At 33.6% G+C, this 21816-nt stretch overlaps 1 protein-coding gene across 1 annotated transcript in view; it reads right to left on the minus strand.

Moving 5' to 3' along the window:
* LOC128995268 (uncharacterized) overlaps nt 1-21344 on the minus strand; it is a 70156-nt gene extending 48812 nt beyond the window's left edge. Inside the window, exon 1 of the mRNA XM_054420228.1 lies at nt 21237-21344. The gene's annotated coding sequence lies outside the window, so the exon portion shown is untranslated. The remainder of the gene's footprint in view (nt 1-21236) is intronic.
* Between the last annotated feature and the right edge of the window lie 472 nt (nt 21345-21816).

A 21816-nucleotide genomic window follows, 5' to 3' on the forward strand; every position in this document is an offset into this window, starting at 1 on the left:
TAGCATTAGGGTTAGGGCCCTAGGGGGTTAGAAGGTTGCAGGGTTTAGGGTTATACAGGGTGAAACAGACCACTCTTACACAAACTTTTTATTTCAGTATTTTATTTAATTGTTTATGTTTTATTTCGCGTTTCTAGATGAAAACGTACTCCCGTAAAAATATATGTGTTCCAGTGTACGAGATCTGCCTCACCCTGTATATTAATTAGCTTGTTTTCTCACTTTTAAATGAATCTGAGCACCAAACTCAACCCCACTTAAATTGCAATGTTCTGGTTGAACTGGCTGTAGGCCTACTATAATAATTTTGTAAAATATTTTTTTCTCATTGGTTTTGAATTGAAATAGTTTAATCTTATTTGCAATAGCTTATTCAAATGATAGGTCTATGCAGATGATGGTATATTTCCCCAGACGACAAAGTTTATCGGATGACCTTTAACTCCCTGCCACCCCAAATGAATATGGGAGTGTCAAATGTCGCATATTTCTCAGTTTCCCTGTAATTTAGCTTGCTATTAAAAACACACGATTCTCGAGTGCCATAGGAAACATGATATTACTAAGACCGACTATCATTTAAATCGTATTACTTGTAACGGTAATTTGTTTTAATTTCATGAACTATGAAATTTATAATCTATGGTAAATGTGAACTTCATTATTGACAACCATCGATGCACATATGTCAATACAACATTATGAGAGGGTAAACACGGTCATATTAAAAACCTAGTATATTTATGATGAACTCCATATGTAAAAAAACTCTGTCTGGTTGTGGACGTGTCTTTTTAGTAAACATAAGATATTTGAAATAAATTAAAGGTATCCTGTAATCTTTTGTAAAATTATTGTTTTAGTCCTTAACTTAAGTTTGGTTTAGAACTCTATAATGTGTGATTTGAATTAAGGGCCAACGGAAATGAATAATAAAAACACCAAGTCAGTTTATAGATTTAAGGAAAAAAGGTTGTTCAGGACGAATATCAAGGTGCTATGCTTAGAGGTCTGAAAAAAGGTCAGGGATCTAAGAAAGGTCAGGAATTATAAAACATGAAAGCAAGATAAGAGAAACAAGAATGCTAAAGAGATACAGTAACTATAAACTGAACTAGATTCCCCAACGCGGCCTTCTATCCCTAGGAGAAATATACTCCTTATCTCTATAAGATATTAGTATTTTTTTTTTTAAATGCCTTTTCCTTATAAAAAAATAATCAATCTAAATAAGTCTTAAATGCAACATAAATGTTAAATAAGTAAATAAAATATATAAAAACAACGGATATACCTTTCGAAAAATAAATTATTATTCGACGCCAAATTTAGTTTCCTCATAAATGCCCAACTACCATCTTTCACATACATAAAATGAATAATCTTTCACATACATAAAATGAATAAAAAAAATAATATGTTTTGTTAATATGTTTCCTTTTTGGTTGATCAGAAATTTCAATTTATAACAAAATATTTGGAATAACTGATCGCGTCACTGATTAACTTAACGTGATACTTGTGAAACAAATACGAATGAAAAGTATTTTCTTAAAATAAATTCGTAGAATACTGGATAATCGAGATAAGTAATCGAACTCAGAGTCAACACAAACCAAAGTAAAATTCCAGGATTCCTGTTCTTGTTTACCGGTTAGCTCAGCTTCTGAAGAAAGAAGTTAGATAAATCAAAAGTTTTTGTCGAGACTTCGCTAAACAAAGCAATGGTTTACGATTTTAGGAACGCAAACTTTTAACTGGAAATCCTTAAAGAGCTTTCCTGATATTAACTTAACCGTCTGCTTTTTTCTTCCATCTCATCGTGTAAAATATCTAACGCAGTTGAATTTACAAAAAATTTTAAATATTGGAGTTTGGTGAGATGAAAAATTATTGGTTATTTGAGTTATCGTGTTGCAATCTAAGTAAAATAAACTAGTTCTGATCTTTTCAATTACTACTACTCTTTGATGAAGTAAACATTGAAAATTACATGTCTACTACTGTACTGTATTGAACTGTTAAACATGTTAGATTTGCAGTTGATAATTTTTAACTTTTTCATCCAACAGTACATCAACATTATGATTCCACGCTCCCAGCATTTGCTTAAGTAATCCTTGTATTGTATACAATAATTCGTCTGAGACAGGTGTCAGAATTAGTACCTAGTGTTATAACAAAATTTTAACATTCAACAATTTCTACCATAATGTTTGTTCTCATATGAATTTTATTCAATAGTGTTGTAAATGAAATACGAGTGTTCTTGATGTTTGAGGCCAAAAAGTAGTTTACAAATTTTCTAACCTTCTGCCACAAAATTTATCCGAAATCGAAACATTATACCGACACTTTGACGTGACGATCAAGATTATTGACACAATATACTGCATATAAAGGTATTGCAAGCATGCAAAGAAAACTAAATTGATCGTTGCTAATAACAGTATCCGTTGATAGGGATACCGAAAACCCAATAATGAAACTCTGTCAGCGAGTACATACTATGATATAAAACTCTTGCGTAGCCTTAGGCAGGCTTTAGACAATTAAAACGGGATCTGTGACGTGTAATAATAGAGAAGACCCACTGAGCGCCTATACAATCAACTTCCCCCACATCAAAGACCGTGGCTGCTGTAGAGGGTTTGGGGCAACACTTGGGGCTGATTGGTTCTTACGCTGTCTCCTGCTCTCTGATGTAGCGTTGACTATCTTTAGTCAATGGTAGCTGAGAGCTAGGATGATCATGCAATAACACGGTTATTGTACTTGTCATCAGTGCATATTGCACAGATCATAGTGCAACGACTACTTTATCCTGATGCTAATCTAATATATAAAATTCTCGTGTCACGGTGTTTGTCTGCAAACTCCTCCGGAACGACTTCACCGATCGTTATGAAATTTGGTGTGTAAATTCTGTAGGTATGCGAATCGGACGTAAACTATTTCCCGTTTCGAAATTCTTAAAAGGGCTCCGCCCCAGTGTCTCTGGAGTTTCCCATGTTAACCTTATGAGAAATGGAATTAATGAATCTTAACAGCTGTTTCAATTAAACAAGTTGGTTCTGTTCTATGATGTTCAATAGTATTAAAGTTACAAGGATTACCAACAGGGTGCAGCACTATTATTTCTTTTACATTTATGACAACAGCTAATTTGCAACCAAAAGGTGAGTGAGCGTAGCAAACGAACTTCAACCTGGAGGCGAGTTAGCGTAGCGAACGAGCTAACCTGAAGGCAAGTGAGCGCAGCGAACGAGCTCCAACCTTAAGGTGAGTGAGCGTAGCGAACGAGCTCCAACCCAAAGGTGAGTGAGCGTAGCGAACGAACTTCAACCAGGACGTGATTGAGCGATGCGAACGAGATCATCTTGAAAATTAAACGTAACGGTACTTTCTTTCCATCGGTCTGTCTTAGGGGAAACCTATAACTTAGGCGATACGAAGTTCGCCGGGTCAGCTAGTCTATATATATAAACATCAAATATCACTGACTCATTTATTCATTCATTCATTCATTCACTCACTCATCACGAAATCTCAGAAACCACAAGACCTAGGAACCTGAAACTTGACAGGCATCTTCCTTTTGGGTAGTAGACGCTCAGTAAGAAAGGATTTTACCCTCCGACCTCTGGGCTCCGCCACAGTGGCTCTGGAGTTTCCCATGTTAACCTTATGAGAAATGGAATTAATGAATCTTAACAGCTGTTTCAATTAAACAAGTTGGTTCTGTTCTATGATGTTCAATAGCATGAAAGTTACAAGGATTACCAACAGGGTGGAGCACTATTATTTCTTTTACATTTATGACAACAGCTAATTTGCAGCAAAAAGGTGAGTGAGCGTAGCGAACGAACTTCAACCTGGAGGCGAGTTAGCGTAGCAAACGAGCTAACCTGAAGGCAAGTGAGCGCAGCGAACGAGCTCCAACCTAAAGGTGAGTGAGCGTAGCGAACGAACTTCAACCAGGACGAGATTGAGCCATGCGAACGAGATCATCTTGAAAATTAAGAAGTTAAACGGGGCAAAGCCCGCGGGTTACAGCTAGTATTGTATATGGCAGTGCCCAAAATTATCACTCGAATACAGAAAATAAAAATTTTAAACAGTGTATTTTCTTTGCCGAATGGGTGTGTATAATTTAAAATTGATTTAAAAACATACACACTCATTTGAGTCGAAAATTTAAGCGGTATTTTCAATGTTTCAATCCGTTTCGGGGTTTTTTTTTTAAATATGTTAGTTATATGTATAAAAATGTTACTAAACATAAGACTATAGGCTACCAACTCACTTCTACATTTTCTACCGCTCTAGATTCAGCGATGTGTGTTCCCTAATGCTAAGCCTAGTATTTTTAATGAAATTGATAGTTTTATTCAACCAATTCATCCCCTAATTTAGCATTACAAAACCACACTTGTGAATATCGTACTTACTTTGACCAGCTAAATATAGTAGAGCTTTGTTTACCTGTAACATAAAGATACAAAGTGAGTACAAGGACAAATAAACTCCACCAAAGTTCGAATCTAATAAAATATGTAAAAGAGAAACAAAATCATTGAACTAGTACATTAGAAAATAACACTTCAGATGTGTTCATGTTAAAAGGATTCAACTGTTTTTCGCCTCAAAAGTTACTTCAAAGAACAATTATTGTTTAGTAAGCCGAACTTGTCATAAAGTAAGACAAATCCAAAGATATGGGTCAATAATGGTATGCGAGAGGAATATAAGGTATGTACTAGCTCACAACACCATTTCATTGGCTATATTAATTCACCCAAGACGTGAAGGAACTTTTATGTCGTTCCCGAGCTAAAGCTAATCTTGCATGTCATGTCAATAGTCTAAAGGACATTTTTATTACGACACAATTCATAAAACATGTTTTGTAAGCTAATAGTCTCATATATCTCCTTTGTTGTCATCCAGATGTCTTACATCGTCAGACTGTCTGCAGATAGCAGATAGGCGGGCTGGACGATCAGCTGTGCGGTAGAAGGCATTCCACGGACGTCTTTTTGTTTTTATTTCGCGACAACCATCTGTTGTGCCAGATGTGCCTGTCTGCCTCGACTCGACTCTCCACTTTTGGCCTTAAATGATTGAGAGGGACGCTATTTTTGGTTTACGTTGTGTTGCTGCGATGGCTTTCTTACGTCTTCACTTTACACCCTTGTTATTTCCTGTATGACGTCAGTTTGTAAAGATGTAAAGTGGATTTGTATGTTAGTGTATTATGTTAAATATATTGTCTGATAAAATTTATTTCTAGTCTAAGTGTTAAATTTAAAGCGTTCAAAGTATGCTAGATCTAACCTGGTTTGTTTCACTGTATTTTAGAAATTAAAACACCGGTGTAATTTTACGCAATAAGAACAGGCTGAAATTCATCCAATCTGAAGTCGAAATTTTGTTTGAAAGTGACATTAAAGGTTAATATCGAATATTTTCATGGGTTTGTTTACATCTTATTACGGCGAAAATGAATAGTGACTATTGTATTGTACAGAGAAAATTATGTTGAGCCAAGTACATTTTCTATGGCCTTTTATGATATAATTGTAATTATTTTTTCCCTAGTCTACTCGAAGGTATTTCAAAATTTGTAATCAGTTTATTTTCAAAATATGACTGAAACAGAACTAAACACTTTCCCATGTTACGCATTTCACTATTTGAGCAGTTCTTCATTGAGGTGTCAAGTACACAATCTATGCTTATTGTAATCAAACATACAAAATATGAGAAAATATGTGAAAACATTTGAAAATATTAGTGTGGTGCTAAGTTGTGTAGTGTAAAATATATATTGTGATGAGAGAAGTAGAATAAAATAATGTTTGAAGCTTTGTAGTTTATTCTAGACTAAATAAATTTAGATTAATCAACTGTGATGGCAAGTCTTATTGAGAGTAAATTAAATTTTAAGCCAAAGAAAAGCAAGGGCAAAAAATACGTTTATAAATATAGCCTATAAACGTATTTTTTATTCCTTTTATTCCCTAGAATAATGAATGCTTTAAAAAAGTGCCCAGGTTTTAGAAGTAATTCACAACTAACTTTTAAGCATTTTAAACAAAATATCAAAACCTTGTATGATATCTATAATGTTATAAGTAACAATAGACACAGCAAAAATATCTCAAAAAGTATAGTTTCAGTAAACAATCACATGCATACATATAAAAATCACTCATCTGAAATTTCAGCATATTATTGAGGATACAGCGCATTCTACTGTGAAATATTTCCAATTGGGTTTCCAATTTTCCCGAGCGAGTGTAATCGTTAACTCATTTGGGAGTCATAATTCTTCATCCGGTCTCGTAAAAATACAACACGCTTGAATTAAAACGTAACCAACATATAAAGTATGTAAGATATGTATGGTATTTCTAATGTTACACATTTTTTAAAGATGTTATTACATTTACAAATAGCTAATCTTATTGTTATGACGGATTCAATATACAATTTATTAAATGAAACGGTTGAGTTGTAGCATGGTCTGCTAGGTTTAAGTTATTGCTTCTATTGTAGTTATTATTGAACAGTAATATGTATTGTGAAATGAATTTATGTCTAATCATGTATTATATTGCTGTACATTATTGTTATTTACCTAAATATTATCGTTGTTGTGCAATTTAGTGCTATTATATTATTTTTATTATTACTATATAGGATCCCATCGCATTCAAAGTAGAATGTTGTATTTTATGGACGATTATACGCGTGTTTAAACGAACAAGCATTTCAATCCTTTCCATCATTTGCTTCTGTTATTATTCCGTGACTGTCGCCTTTGCTAGCGTGCGTCGAATAATTATTGCCTTAAATCAGTGGTTTTGTTTTTCCACATTGTCATAACTCTATTCATATATTTTAAATTAATTGTTAGCTATTTTCTTTTGCACTGCTGAAAGAATTTATTAATTTTCGTGTATAATTTTTTACACTTATAAACATATATAGGCATTTACTTGATAAAATTTTTACTCCTTACATGTACCTTTTCTTGATTGAAACTATAGCCTACTACTACTAATTACGTTAAAAACTACCACGTGCATGCATTTAATTATTGGTTTGCATAAACTGATTCAATCGTATTTACTCCAAAAAACGTTTAAAAAGTAATAGTTTAACGTTTAGCCAACAAGTTGACTTAGTGTTATTATTATTTTTTTCTAACTTTATTCAATAAGGGTATTGAAAAGAAACACATATTTTTTACACGAATCTAGTTAATATATCATTCAGGGAGGTAAATCATGACTTGACAGTGATTTCTGCATTTTCATAAAACAAAACTTTCTAGGAAAAATTTAATATGTAGGTGTGATAAATCCCAGTGTGACCCTTTCCTCCAATTAATTCGCAATGCTGCATTTACTCCTGTTAGCGATATTAAAAAGTGTTAATGTTTGTTTCCTGTTAATAAGGACTCCCTGGAATTATAATCATTAGTATAATTTTTATTTTCATGGTATGTGAAAATCATATGTCACCTTACTTTGGCAGTATTGAGATGATAATAAAGACCAAAAATAAGAGATCTGAATAAATTTCGTTAAAAATGTCTCCTTTAACTTGTAAATATTTATGATAAACGGCAGTTCATGCATCATGGAGTGCGGTATAAGAGAATGAATCCCAAGATCAGCGTAAATAAACCTAACCTTAACCACAATATTACACCCTCAAACCTCATTTCAACCAGCGTTTTACACTAAATATTGAATCTCTTTCCAGCGTTCTGGTTTGTCGAGCCGTGTTTTGTGCAAACATATTAAATTCAAAGTATTATTCCAGAATCAATGATAAAATTGCTGGGGAAATTTTAAAAACTAATCGGAAATATTTCACAGTAGAATGCGAACAGCTGGCTTAAATTAATTGTTAGCTATTTTCTTTTACACTACTGAAAGGCCCATACACAAGAATATGTTGAGAACTTGAGTGGATAATTATTATTTCACTGTCAGTAAAACTGTATCTTCAGGTATTTAATCAAAAATTATAATTTTTACAATTGAAATTGTCAATAAATTGTTAAAGCTTCGTTGTAGCAATATCATCCATTCAATTTCATTTGTTCCTTGTTCTCCCCCTTCTAACGCAGTAGGTTCTTAAAATAAGTTCCTGGCTTTAATACGAACGTATATTAGCACAACAAACGTGAATTTCAATCAACAATCAATTTCAATATTTAAACACACTTACTCTGCGATTATCAACATGCATTTTCAAACACACGCAAAGCTGAGCACTTGTAAAAATTTGAAAACGTAATTTCCATTTTGGAGCAGCACAGCTTATGGTTTTAATTCCAAACTAGTCCCGATGGAGCGGTGGGGGCTGCACGGGAGTCCAATTGTCACCCCCACCCACACCAACCCTCTCACAATTGTACAGCACAACTCCCCTGGGGGTAATAATTCTTCATCTGGTCGGTGATGAACATAAAAACGAATATTTCACTGTTATCCAGGGCTGTTTCATACAAATGTCTATGGGGAGTGAGCGACGCGACGAGACAGTGTAGGAATAACAATTTTAAAACTAGTCATCGTTTACGACCTTTTCAATTGAAATTACTGGCTGATGCATTGGTATACTGGTTTCTGTCTACGTAATGTATATATGGTAACTTGTGTAAAATCCCCTCTCACACCTGGACTTTGCATAATGAAGGTGACTTCAATATGATGCGTATTTTATATAAAGCTTAAATATTTCTTATGGGTCAAGTGTATTTAGTACATTATCTATCGGAAAGATACAGACGTAAAACTGTTTCCGGCTGGTCCAAAACATTAACGAAGTGAATGAAGTTTAAGATTGTGGAATAGATTAATGAGATGGGTTAAGTTCTGTGAGATATAGCTTATTTACTAAGCCAAACATTTTTTAATCGATTTGAAGGAGAGTAAATTCGGGAAGGACTGGCAAACCAAGTTTTGAGATCAATAAGAACCACGCTAGAATACATTAGAGTAGAGCGTAGTTGTAATACGATTATATTTTAGTTTTACTGAGAATTATAGATTAACAACGATCAAAACTTGGATGTGTTTTTTCTTTTAAGTAATCATTAAAGTCGGGACCACATTAGTTTGCAGTTAGGGAGGAGCCTATTTACCATATGCTTTTGAATGAACCAATAAGAACGGAGCGGTGTTGCCAAATCTAATAATACCAGCTGATTTGAAAATATTGCTTTGTATATATTAATTTGTGTTGTCAATGGGCGATGTGGCAACGTCGCACTAGCCTCGTCTTGTGATTGGCTGACACCAACTGCAAACTTACGTGGTCCCGACAATAGTTCAGAATTTGTGTGATTCTTTTACAAGTTTAGTTTCTGATTGAAAACAGCTGATTATCTATCAGTCATCAATTAACATTTAAAAAAAAAAACTGGGCCTAGTTTTTACCAATCACAACATTTAACGACTATTAATTCGTTCCTTACTGAAGAACAATATTAAAAGGTAAACTAGGATGAAAGGTAACTATAATTGCTCTCGTTATTATTGACAAAACTCGTTAATAATTTACATTATTTACGGTACACAAGTTACAAAGTTTTGTTTAAAATGTGCTGATAAATGCGCAAATTAAATATACGTTGTACTCCAGATACAATGCTATCATGTTAGTTCCATAAACAGAATTGGAAAAATAAACAGTTAAAACCTGTGTTGACTTGTTTAACTGTTTGGAAACGAATATTTTAACCGATCCATCGACGCTGAAAGTAACAAACTTGTTGTTTTAAGTGAAATAGAGCACAAAACCGTTTTGGTACAAGATTATAGCTTTTTGTAGTTAATTTTATCAATTTTTGTATAAACTCACAATTTCTAAACACGTGTATTCTACAATCATGAAAAGATAATACAGGTAGTTTTACATTAATTGGCAACTCTTTCATACTTAATGTTAACAAACAATGTTTATGTATTTTACCTTAATCGCCTTAAACCTTTAAAGGTGTATTTTCACCTCGGAGAATATTAGTTTTAACTTTTTTTTTCGTAACCTTTGCCCTAACTGCAGTAGCATACCTTAACCCCAGGCTGGATTTATTATTTTAACCATCACCATCCATTTTGTTTGGTTTAATGAATATTCTGAAATTATATAAGACAAAGTTTATTCTAACGTAGAATCTTGAGCTTGCATTTATTTATTCATTTCCTAGGACACTAGGCATGAGATCAGAATTGTTTTTCACATTACTTCAGGCTGAAGTCCCGCGCTATACTGTACCTCTAGACCAGCTCGCTCCCTGCAGTAGTAATGTATTGGAAAAAGCTTTAAAAAGGCAAAGCGTAAAGACTTATAAATAAAAACTTAACTATTTTACGTGTTAATTAGAAAACAAGAGTTACTTAACATGATCAACGGGTACAAATTACATACATCAGCATCGCCATGAAGGCTTAAGGACTATGAGCTAAAGACTAAAAAAGTGACATTATTTGCATATTGTACTGCTATAATGTGCTGTCATTCTTCTAAACTAAAACAGGTTTTACCAAAGCAATCTCGTCTTATGATAACTATTCCAATTGCTGAATTAAAAAATTTAAAAAGTATTTTCAGTCCATTAGTTTTTTTACTCTAATATACATTATACTAGATATGAGACAAAAGCAATCAGTAAAGTTATATCAGTTTACATTACATTACAACTGTGCTGGTATTAAATGTAAAAAAACAACTCGTCGATATGTAAGTCACTGCAAGACTTAAAACAGTCTTACAGTTAACGTGCCAACATCAAACTTGGGACCATCACACAGCAGAACGATATAAAAGCAATACAACTGTCCTATATTACATAGCATCTATTATATCTAGTCAAAACAAAGCAGATAAATATGTATTGTAAATAGCATGAAATATCGATATAGTCAGGTGTAAAATAAAATTCAAAAGAGTCCCAGATTTGTTGATAAATAAAATCTAAAATAATTCGCATTTTCCCTATTATTTACATTTTAGACGAAATTTCCCAATTTTCTGTTTCACTTGACCAAGCTGTTGTCTACTATGTATACTTATTGAGAAATACTAAAAAAAAATCATTGATTTCTCTTAACCGCATACAAGTTAGACAGTTATAACAATGTAATGGACTATTTCCACGTATACAGAGCTAAGGAGGTGTCGCAGGCAACAACAAAAAGCGGCACTTAGGGCCTAATTATATGTAGGGCGTAAGTACCTCATCATTTAGTGCTATTACGTGTGTTGGGAGGGGTTAATAGTCTACCACTTAGCCGAGCTGTGCTGGGTGAAACGAAACTCAACCCTATACTGAGTATCATATATCTTGCTTCGGAAAAAGAACTACACAGAGGATTTAGAACGTAACTTTAACTACAAAGACTTTATGTACATTGGTCGAACCAAAGTATTATCCCTGTAATGATCTAGCATCAGTATAGATTACATAGGATGAGATGACTATTTGTAGTATTCAAAGTCAACGGTATGAATAGGCTACTGCACACTAATATCTTCCTAGCCCTATCCTAAACAGCATAACTCTATGTTTAATCTAAGTTACTGCTTTGAGAAACATTTGCTTATTTATGCTTGAAATTATATATTTGCTTACGTTTACACTTTTCAATCTTTAAACATTATTTTTTATGTATTGTTCATAATTCCAACTGTAATTTTTTACTAAACAGACTAGAGGTCGTACAGTGGTTAAAAACTGGGTTGAAAATATGTAATGTACAGACTTATATATTTTCACACCACACTATAAATAAAACATGTTATTGTTATTCAGCTGTAAAAAGTTAAAATTAAGAAGATTTCAATAATGGTTTCTTTAGTTTCTAAATGCCACATATGAAAATTTAAATTGTATCAATAATGTTAAAATTGATGTATATGTAATTTTCAATATGGTTGGTTAAATATCGAATTACAGCGATTGCTTACGTTGCTAAAATTATATAGGCAGTTTGTTTTCATTCACCACACTGTTTAATATGTTTCTGATTATTATTCATCACTGTGTAAGACATGCGTTGACTGTTTATGACATTCAACTTGAAAACTTGCAAAGAAATTCTGAAGAGGCGGCAAAGTCGTGACTTGGAAATGAATCACGTGAGTTGTCATTTCTCGGCAAAACAAGCGACTAAAGAAATCGGTGGTTGTCAAACTTTGATAAATTCTTATTTATTCGGCCATTTTGAGTTGAGTGTAATATCGTCATGAGTAGGCTTTCCAGGCCTGTGTTGGAATCCGTCAGCTTTTTTAAAGACCTAGTACTTAATTAAATTTACCCAGAATAAATTTACATGGACAACTGGGTCAACGTCAAATTTTCAATTGCTTCAGTTCTGTTAGGATTATATTTTTTAGAAAATCAGATAAATAAGTGATAACAATAAAAGTAGATTAAGACTTAACTACTACTTACTAGCCATCGCCGAATAAACTAGATACCGTTTTTTCTTCATAATGTGTCTTCAGAATTTATTTATGTTAGATAACGTTTCCAAACATTTGCTAAAAAATAATGCGATATTTGCTTAAAACTTAATGGTATATGTCGTTGTTTACCTAATAATAAATGTGATATACTGTAGTACAAAATAAAGCTTTAGCTTCGCCATAACAAAATGCAATCAAAATCTTTCCTGTTTTTCTTTCATACTATACATTTCCCTCCCTATTACTACTCGTAAGCCATACAAATCATTGGATTTTACCATGGTATATTATTTGTTATAGTAAGCCTATGCCCAAAATTAATTCACAATGTATACATTGATTTGATTTCTCCTAATCCATTGCAAAATAATTCACAAATTCAAATATGATAAATTATTTCAAACCAAAGATATACATTACATGGAAGCATATCTTAGTTTCATTTCAACCGTAAAAGCTTTGTTCACATTTTATTGTTTGTTTCAAGCAAAATAAACACAGCCAACCGAATATTCCGTAGATATTTTAACTCATAACTTCCGCTTTTTTTATTGTTGTTAAATCTTGCGTTCCCTCACACAGTTGTTTCATTTGTTTTGAATTGTTAAGCTCGTTATTGCTATAAACCCTTTCACCGACTGCTTAAAAGGCAAAGTTTATGTTTTTTTCAGTTAGTTTATACTGAAATTAACCTACATTGTTTTTAAAGGTTAAAAAAACGAGCCAATGATTAGAGGATTTTTATTGAACCCAAGGTCGATAGCTCCAAATTATGGCAAACTACTGACTGGAAAAAGAAATATATAAACCCAGGGCTAGAGGCTGGATAATCTATGCCAGGAACCCAACTAAGAATCACCTCTTTCTCATATAACTATAGGAAATAATAGTGCACTTAATCAAAGCTATACCCCTATCCTAGTTACCCCCTCAGATACAATTTGTTTAAATAATACAAACTCGAAATTTTTCCATTGTGAAACTTATAACAGATGTTTTACTCTTACTCGTTGTTTTGACAGCTGTGTGTTTGAGATAACGTGATTCCACATAGCCTACTCTATCATAATTGTACTGTTTGTTGGTTCATACGTCATTTGTTTATGTTTATGAGTCATACCGCTTTCTTCTCTAATATTCGTGGTTCATATGCTTGACTGTAGTTTGGGATTCAGTCGAACATTTCTACATTCATCCTAAATCGTCTTCAAATGTATCTATGTTTCGATACACTTTGATTGATTGTTACCATTAGTGACTCACTTATGAAAATCAAAAAGGGGACTAGGAATAAATTACACGATTGGAAAAGCTTACGTGCAAACCTTTTGGAGTTTCAATTTCGTAAATTTTAGACCCTTGATCTCTAAGAAGGATCTCTAGATAAATGAAGAATAAATCACCGGAAACATTAATAATCTAAAATAAAAGTGCAAAAATATTTTTGAATACTAAATGTAAATCCCGTTATCATTATAGCCTTTAGGCACCGCATTGCTTTAACTTTCCTGACTAATTTTTTTCAGTTTCTGATAAATAATGTTTACAAAGTTACACAACTATAAGTCAATAAGTCATTTATCTGGTCAGAGCATTCTTTGAGCTAGGAAAATGGAAATACAGTCTGATTATAAACTAGGGAATAGCTACTAAAATAAACATTACTTAGAATTTGGTCAATCTACCCATGAACAAAGCACAACATGTGCGCATGACTGCGTCAGCAATAAGTTCACGGGCAAGGAAGCATTTTGACACTGGTCATTTACGAAGTGTTTTTTTTTTTATAACCAACTAGCAGAGCACCCGTCCTTCGTACGGGGTTGGTATATAAGTATAAAATGTTTATTGCAGCTATACTTAAGCTTTGAGTTTGCAATGGGGGGAGGACACAGTTTGATAAAATTTACGGTATAATATAGTATAACACATCTACCATTGCCATAATGTTCTACCACTGCACCTAAACAATAGAAAAGATGAATTATCAAACATTCGCACAATATCTCAAATTATTCATTAAATAAAAAAATCAAACCTAACTGTAAACAATCCTATTTTGACTTGACAGTTCTCATTGTGTATCACAGCTTTTTGTTGTTGCTTAGTTCAAATTAGCTGTTGTCATATATGCAAAAACGAAATAATAATAGTGCTGCACCCAGTTGAGAAACCTTATAACTTTTTAATGCTCTTGCATATTATAGAACCAACTTGTAAAGTTGAAACAGCTGACTAAATTCTTTAATTCCCTTTAAATATGAATACTCATAAGGTTAACATGGGGAACTACAGAGCCACTGGGGTGGAGCCCGAAATGATTTTTTGAGATAAGAATATGCCTTAATGTTAATAGGAAATGTTAGCTATCATCATGCCAAATTTCAGACCAATCCGTCTAGTAGTTTATGCGTGATTGAGCAACACACAAACATACACACAAACTCACAAACTTTCAAATTTATAATATTAGTAAGATTAAGAAGGGATTTGACTGCTAATATGAATGTCTATATAGTTTGTATAATAGGCTACAGACAATTAAATAAAAAGACACTGGTGTTATATTGGTAAATAACAAGAGAATATTTTACTTAATGCCGTTACTAAAACATGCTGTAGTTATATTATCGAACATAATGATCCATAAGATTAATAACAATGCAGATATATTACTAACTACATTTATAAATATATTATCACCCTTTTTGGCAAGAGTATAGAAAAGAGCAGAAAAAACATATTTCAAAAGTACTATAAAATACACGCCTGCTTTGCTTTCAGACTAAAACTCGAACAACTTGGAGAGTTTTTCTTTACGGCTTATACAACGCACAAACATTTTCAGCCTGTGTTTCTCATGCTTACCTAAAATATTACTTCTTCTCCAGTATTTTGTCTTATATGTTTAGAGAAAGAGTTTCTCAATAACGTTTTTCATTGTAACATAGCTTTAAAACACTATAACGCCATCAAGGAAATTATGGTAGAGTTATCAATTTCAAAAAGTAGTTTTGGTTGTTGCTAACCTAAACTGAGTATATTTACAATGAAACCGTGACCAATTAATTTTACTTATATTTTTAAACAAGCAGAGGACATGTATATTACAACATATGCTGGAATTAGATGCCGTTTGTTACTAAACACGAAAGATAATATATCTTACAAATTCGATCAAAAATATAATTTGTTATGAATTGCATTGTTTATTAACGACTTATTTGAGACTTTTTACACTAAAAAATTGTGATACATTAGTATTGTCTTGTTTTTATTTGACCTATATTTACGTAGCAAGCTAACATTAAAAAGTACATTTCGTTACGAAAATCCAAATCAATTGGTTGATTAAGTATCATTTGTTATATTATTGTTGCAATATACAATAACACATTCAACCTATTGAACAATTTTTCGTCAATCGAATTCCTCCCTTATATAAGGGAGGAATTCGATTCAATACAATCAATCAATAGAAGGGATTGAGGACATAATCATAATTATATCCTCAATCCGTTCTATTCTAGTAATTGTTAGATTTTACCTGCTTACAAAAAGATATTTCTTTTTACGTAAACCTTTTTGCATCAACATTTAAGATCAGCAAAATGTCTGTCTCGGATGTGATAAAATAAGGGGCAACAGCCATCATGTTTACTTACTTAACTCGTTTAAATGTTGTCTAAGTCCGTTAACCTGTCAAAAAGTTAGAGCGTGGTTTATAAAATCACTTTAGAATACAATGTATTTACCTGTAAACTAACAGATGGAAGCTGTTATAGCTACGTATGATTACGTATATGTACTTATCTGGATAATAGTATGTTCAACATGAACGGGTAAACTATTGAATTGACTAAAATGAAAAATGTTTACAAAAGTTAATCATAAACACGGCCAAAAAATTAGTCTAAAATAATTCACCGCTATAAAATAAACTCGGGCTACATCCACTGGACGTCCAAGGTTTCGGAGAGGAACATAAATATTAATTGGTTCTAAAATGGCAAAATAAATAAGTCCACTTTCACATTATGCTAGTATCTTTATAGTGCAACACATTTGATTGAAATAGCCTAAACCAAAATACTATAAATGGATAAAACTAATAGGTACAATAAATTGAGCTATTATCTGTTATAAATGGGGTGTAGATGTTTTATAAAGAACTAGCTGGCCCGACAGACGTCGTCCTGTCCTAATGTGGTTTTATGTCAAATGCTTGTTCATTTTCACGATCCTAGTTGAAGTTCGTTCGCTACGCTCACTCGCCTTTAGGTTCGAGCTCGTTCGCTGCGCTCACTTGCCTTCAGGTTAGCTCGTTCGCTACGCTAACTCGCCTCCAGGTTGAAGTTCGTTCGCTACGCTCACTCACATTTTGGTTGCAAATTAGCTGTTGTCATAAATAAAAAAAACAATAGTGATGCACTCTGTTGGTAAACCTATTAACTTTTTAATGCTATTGAACATCACAGAATCAAATTATTTAGTTGAACCAGCTGTTAAGATTCTTTAATTCCATTTAAATATGAGTACTCATAAGGTTAACATGGGAAGCTCCTGAGCCACTTGGGCGGAGCCCTTTTGACGGATCTGCATTAAACTTTACACAAACCATCCTTGAATAATGCTTAATAATGCCTGAAAGTTTCATTACAATCTGTCGAGTGGTTTCGGAGTCCATAAAGGACAAACAAACAAACATACATTGGATATATATAGATTGGTAAAGAAATAATTTTTCCCGGCATATTCTCTTCTCCACTCTCACTCCATTGCGAGACCAATACTTACCACAATTAGTTTAGGAGTAAGATTATCCTAGATGTATTAAAAGGTAATTCACAAATTTATTTGTATAATTCAATTTTATATTGGTACTAGCTGTAACCCGCGGGCTTTGCCCCGTTTAACTTCTTAATTTACAAGATTATCTCGTTCGCATGGCTCAATCACGTCCTGGTTGAAGTTTGTTCGCTACGCTCACTCACCTTTAGGTTGGAGCTCGTTCGCTACGCTCACTCACCTTTGGGTTGGAGCTCGTTCGCTACGCTCACTCACCTTTAGGTTGGAGCTCGTTCGCTGCGCTCACTTGCCTTCAGGTTAGCTCGTTCGCTACGCTAACTCGCCTCCAGGTTGGAGCTCGTTTGCTACGCTCACTCACCTTTGGGTTGGAGCTCGTTCGCTACGCTCACTCACCTTTAGGTTGGAGCTCGTTCGCTGCGCTCACTTGCCTTCAGGTTAGCTCGTTCGCTACGCTAACTCGCCTCCAGGTTGAAGTTCGTTCGCTACGCTCACTCACCTTTTGGTTGCAAATTAGCTGTTGTCATAAATGTAAAAGAAATAATAGTGCTGCACCCTGTTGGTAATTTTTGTAACTTTAATGCTATTGAACATCACAGAACAAAACCAACTTGTTTAATTGAAACAGCTGTTAAGATTCAATAATTTCATTTCTCATAAGGTTAACATGGGAAACTCCAGAGCCACTGGGGCGGAGCCTGAAAGGATTTTTGAAATAAGAATATGCCTATATGTTAATCGGGAATGTGAGCTATCATCATGCCAAATTTCAGCCCAATCCGACCAGTATTTTTCGCGTTCACTTGTTACAAACATATATCCATCCATACATCCATACATCCAAACTTTCTCATTTATAATATTAGTAGGATTTTCAAACAAGATTTAAAACATGGTAACCACAATTGTTATTTTATGATTTAATTTTAAATGCAGTTCCTACAAGCACTTTGGTCATGTTTGGCATCCCACTCGGTTACAATAAGAACTAGGTTCAGACCGAGAAGTTTCCTCCCTTCTACTTGAAACCCAGGACAAATGTAACTTTTAGATTTGGTCCCGAGCCAAAGTTGGAATGGTCCAAGTTTCCTTTGAGATGTAAATAAGGAAAATAGTAGGGTGTTCGGAGGGGAAACCTTTCCGTGTTGTCTTGTATCAATACCCTCACCTAGCAGGATACTATGAGGTTTAATGTTTTGAAAACGGTACAATGTTGTGCAGCAATGCAATGCAATTACAAATTATTCTCGAGGAAACGTATTTATCCTATGTGATTTTGGTTGTAAAAAAATTTGAAATGATTGGAAATCTGAATTTTTTTATTTGGTTTTTATATAAATTACACAGTATACTTTAAAGAAGCCTGAAATTATGTTATAAGCAAATTATTATATACTACTAACTACTACTACTTAACTACTGAAACTATCATCCCTAGGTCAAAGACCTGTTTGAGATGTTCTACTCGCTCATGTACATTTAATATATCTTAAAGGTGGGATCACCAAAATCCTCAAATACACCATAAAGAAACTCTATGGTGCAAAACTATTGTTATAATTACTATTTTTTGCGTTGGTTATTTGATTGAAATAGTATAGTATCACAAATAGTAAAATTAGTCTTTAGTACTTATTGTGTTAATAACTATTTAGTAAAGTAAATATTTGTACAAAACCTCATTAAAGTGTCAACGAGTTATCCTTATTTGTCACACATGACGATTCAACAAACAAAAGCAAAACTGAATGCGACAATATATAACTCAGTGTAACTTAGCTTCGTAAGTTACGAGCATAATTAACCTTACGCGGTGCAGCGCTAAGTGTAAAGTTAAATTGGAGTTGTAACACCCTTAGTAAGGGGGGGGGGGGCAGGGGGAGGAACTTGGGGTGAATATAGTCATTAGAAACACGATCAGGCTTTGGAAAATGTCATGTCAATTAACAATAATTATAAAGCCATTTCCCAGTTCAATAACATGTTTTAGTGAGAACAAGTGAAATGGCGGTGATGTCAACTAGGTGTGTTACATGTAATGGTAATTACGAGACCACCATAATGAGTAATTCCACCCTTGTCACTTCTAAATTGGTTGAATTAAATAGTGTACGCTGAAGTACTATTGACTGTGATCAGTAATTTGTGACTTACCCAGGTGGCACGAATACTAGAAAAATACCGGTATGGATCATAAACTAATGACGTTGTTGGCCCGAATCCTATACTAATAGCATTGAACATACGTTTTGGCAGTTCTATTTAAGCAATGTTAAATAATGTTTATTTTCGGGACAAAAACGTCATTTGTTTATGTTTATGATCCATACCGGTATTTTACTAGTAATCGTGCCAGCTGGTCTTTAGGATTTTAATAAATGATCGTAGTTAGTTAAAGAAACAGTTGGGCAAAGAAAGAAACAAAGCTTCAGGAGAGATTTTACTATATTCTACACTCATTTTCGTCTCGTTGTTGACTTAAAAATACGCAAAGTTGTGCCTCAGTATATTAAATAATAGATTAAAATTGATGTCCATTACATAAAAATATTATTTTCAACGCACTGGTAGAAAGAAGTATTCAAATTCGTTATAGCCCCAGAACTGCAGTAATGCCTTACATTTATACAAACACCTCATCAGAGTAATATACAGGGTTTATATGTTTTGGCCGGATGCCATTTTCAAACACCTTGGTTCAGGAAATACATTAGCAGTGTAATGTGATTCGTGTACTAAATAAGCATTATGTTGTTCCAACAAAGCATGCTGCACTGTTAATTACTTTTGCAACTAACTACGAGGTGTTTAAATATCCATAGTAGTGGTGGAAGTAGTTTTAAAACTTAATTGTGCAACTCGAAATTAAAATGTGAAAAATAAACAGTTTATAACATTAATTTTTTATTTTTTAATAAGTTTAGGCTATTTTTAATTTTTAATACAAACTTGTGATTTTAAATTCCTTTAAAACTGCTTTTACCTGAATTATTAGGGTCCAAGAAAAAAATACTAACTCATTAATTTGCCATCATAAAAAGTTTTAAGGAAACATTTATAATACAAACGAAAATTGATTTTTTTTACACGAAATGTGAAAAATAATCCATTGACAGGAAGCCCATTATTTCTTTTTTTATAACATCAAAGACACAGTATACTATGAAGACTTTTTTACACAAGCACACGAAGAAATAGGCCTATGTCGAATACACCTAATAGTCGGGTGTGACAAAAAAAATCAAATGTATTTAAATAAAAAGTAGCACGAGTATTCCTTTAGAAAAATGGGTGCATAAATTAGGGCTGGTATTGAAATGTTTATCACCTCTTATTTAGAACCTTAGACGTTACAACATTTCTTAAAGCTATCAAACAATTCTTTTACACAATAATAGCTATATTTTACATTTTCAATAAGACGGACAATAGTAGTATTGACTTAAAAATAGTCATTAATAACATCTTACATAGGGAGTAATACAGAAAGTGTACAATGTGTGGACGGTATTATGATTAACATTTGAAATAAGTAAGGCATTTTGGGAACGTAGTATTTCTCTTGTCGTATTATGCGTAAACGGACCTCCAAAAAGATATAGAAATACATTTATTTAATTCCGGTCAGTTTTTAAAACACATTGCTTTCGAAGAAAGTTTGTAGTATTTGTAGGTAGTCAATGGAAATAAAACTAATAGTACAAACTATCGAATCCTAAACAAATCCTCCTAACCAAAACAACAGCGTTACTCTACTCGACATTGCATATTAAAATCTAATTTTCAGTAATGCAACACCTAACACTGAGATCGAGAAAACAATAACTAGCATGAGCCAGCGGCTGGGCGGCGGGGGAGGGCACCTGCAAAATCAATAGACGGCAAACAACACCAGGACAATCGGCGCTCCTGTGGCTAAGACGACAACAAGCACCTACCTTGGAGGATGTGAGAAGGCTGCTAGAGCTGAGGATACAATCAAGGAGCTGTTGTGTGTTCGGGCGAAAGACAATCACGCGGTGACCGACACAAGTTCTCCTCACTGACTGAGGTAGGAGAGGCGAGGGAGGCTGGAGCTCCTGCGCCGCCGTCAGCTGGACCAGATAGTACCTCTCCCTGCCACCGCACCACTCAGCGCTAGGGTCGCTATCCTGGGGCACCGTGAAGAACCATGACAGCTTGTTGTGTCCAAAACTGGGGTGATTTAAAGAATGTTAGTGATTTAGACAGTCGTTCGGACATTGGCAACACGGTTGGTAGCGTGTAAAAGTTTATAAAATTATATGGATATACTAAAACAAAATTAAGTATTTAAGAGGTGAAACACTCATCATCATTTAAACACTTTTGAATTAAGAAAGAACGACAATAAATAATTACATTTTAACATAAACAAGAAGTCAGCTGATCATATGATAATTAATGTTTACATTTAAAATACAGTTGAGACAGTAAGTAGCAAATTCATTTTAGGATTCATGTTAGTGGGAAAACTATATAGCTACAATATAATGAGTA

This window comes from Macrosteles quadrilineatus, unplaced genomic scaffold (assembly GCF_028750875.1).
Source record: "Macrosteles quadrilineatus isolate MER2022 unplaced genomic scaffold, UCM_ALF_1.0 Scaffold_5__1_contigs__length_97177068, whole genome shotgun sequence".
Classification (NCBI taxonomy): Eukaryota; Metazoa; Arthropoda; class Insecta; order Hemiptera; family Cicadellidae; genus Macrosteles; species Macrosteles quadrilineatus.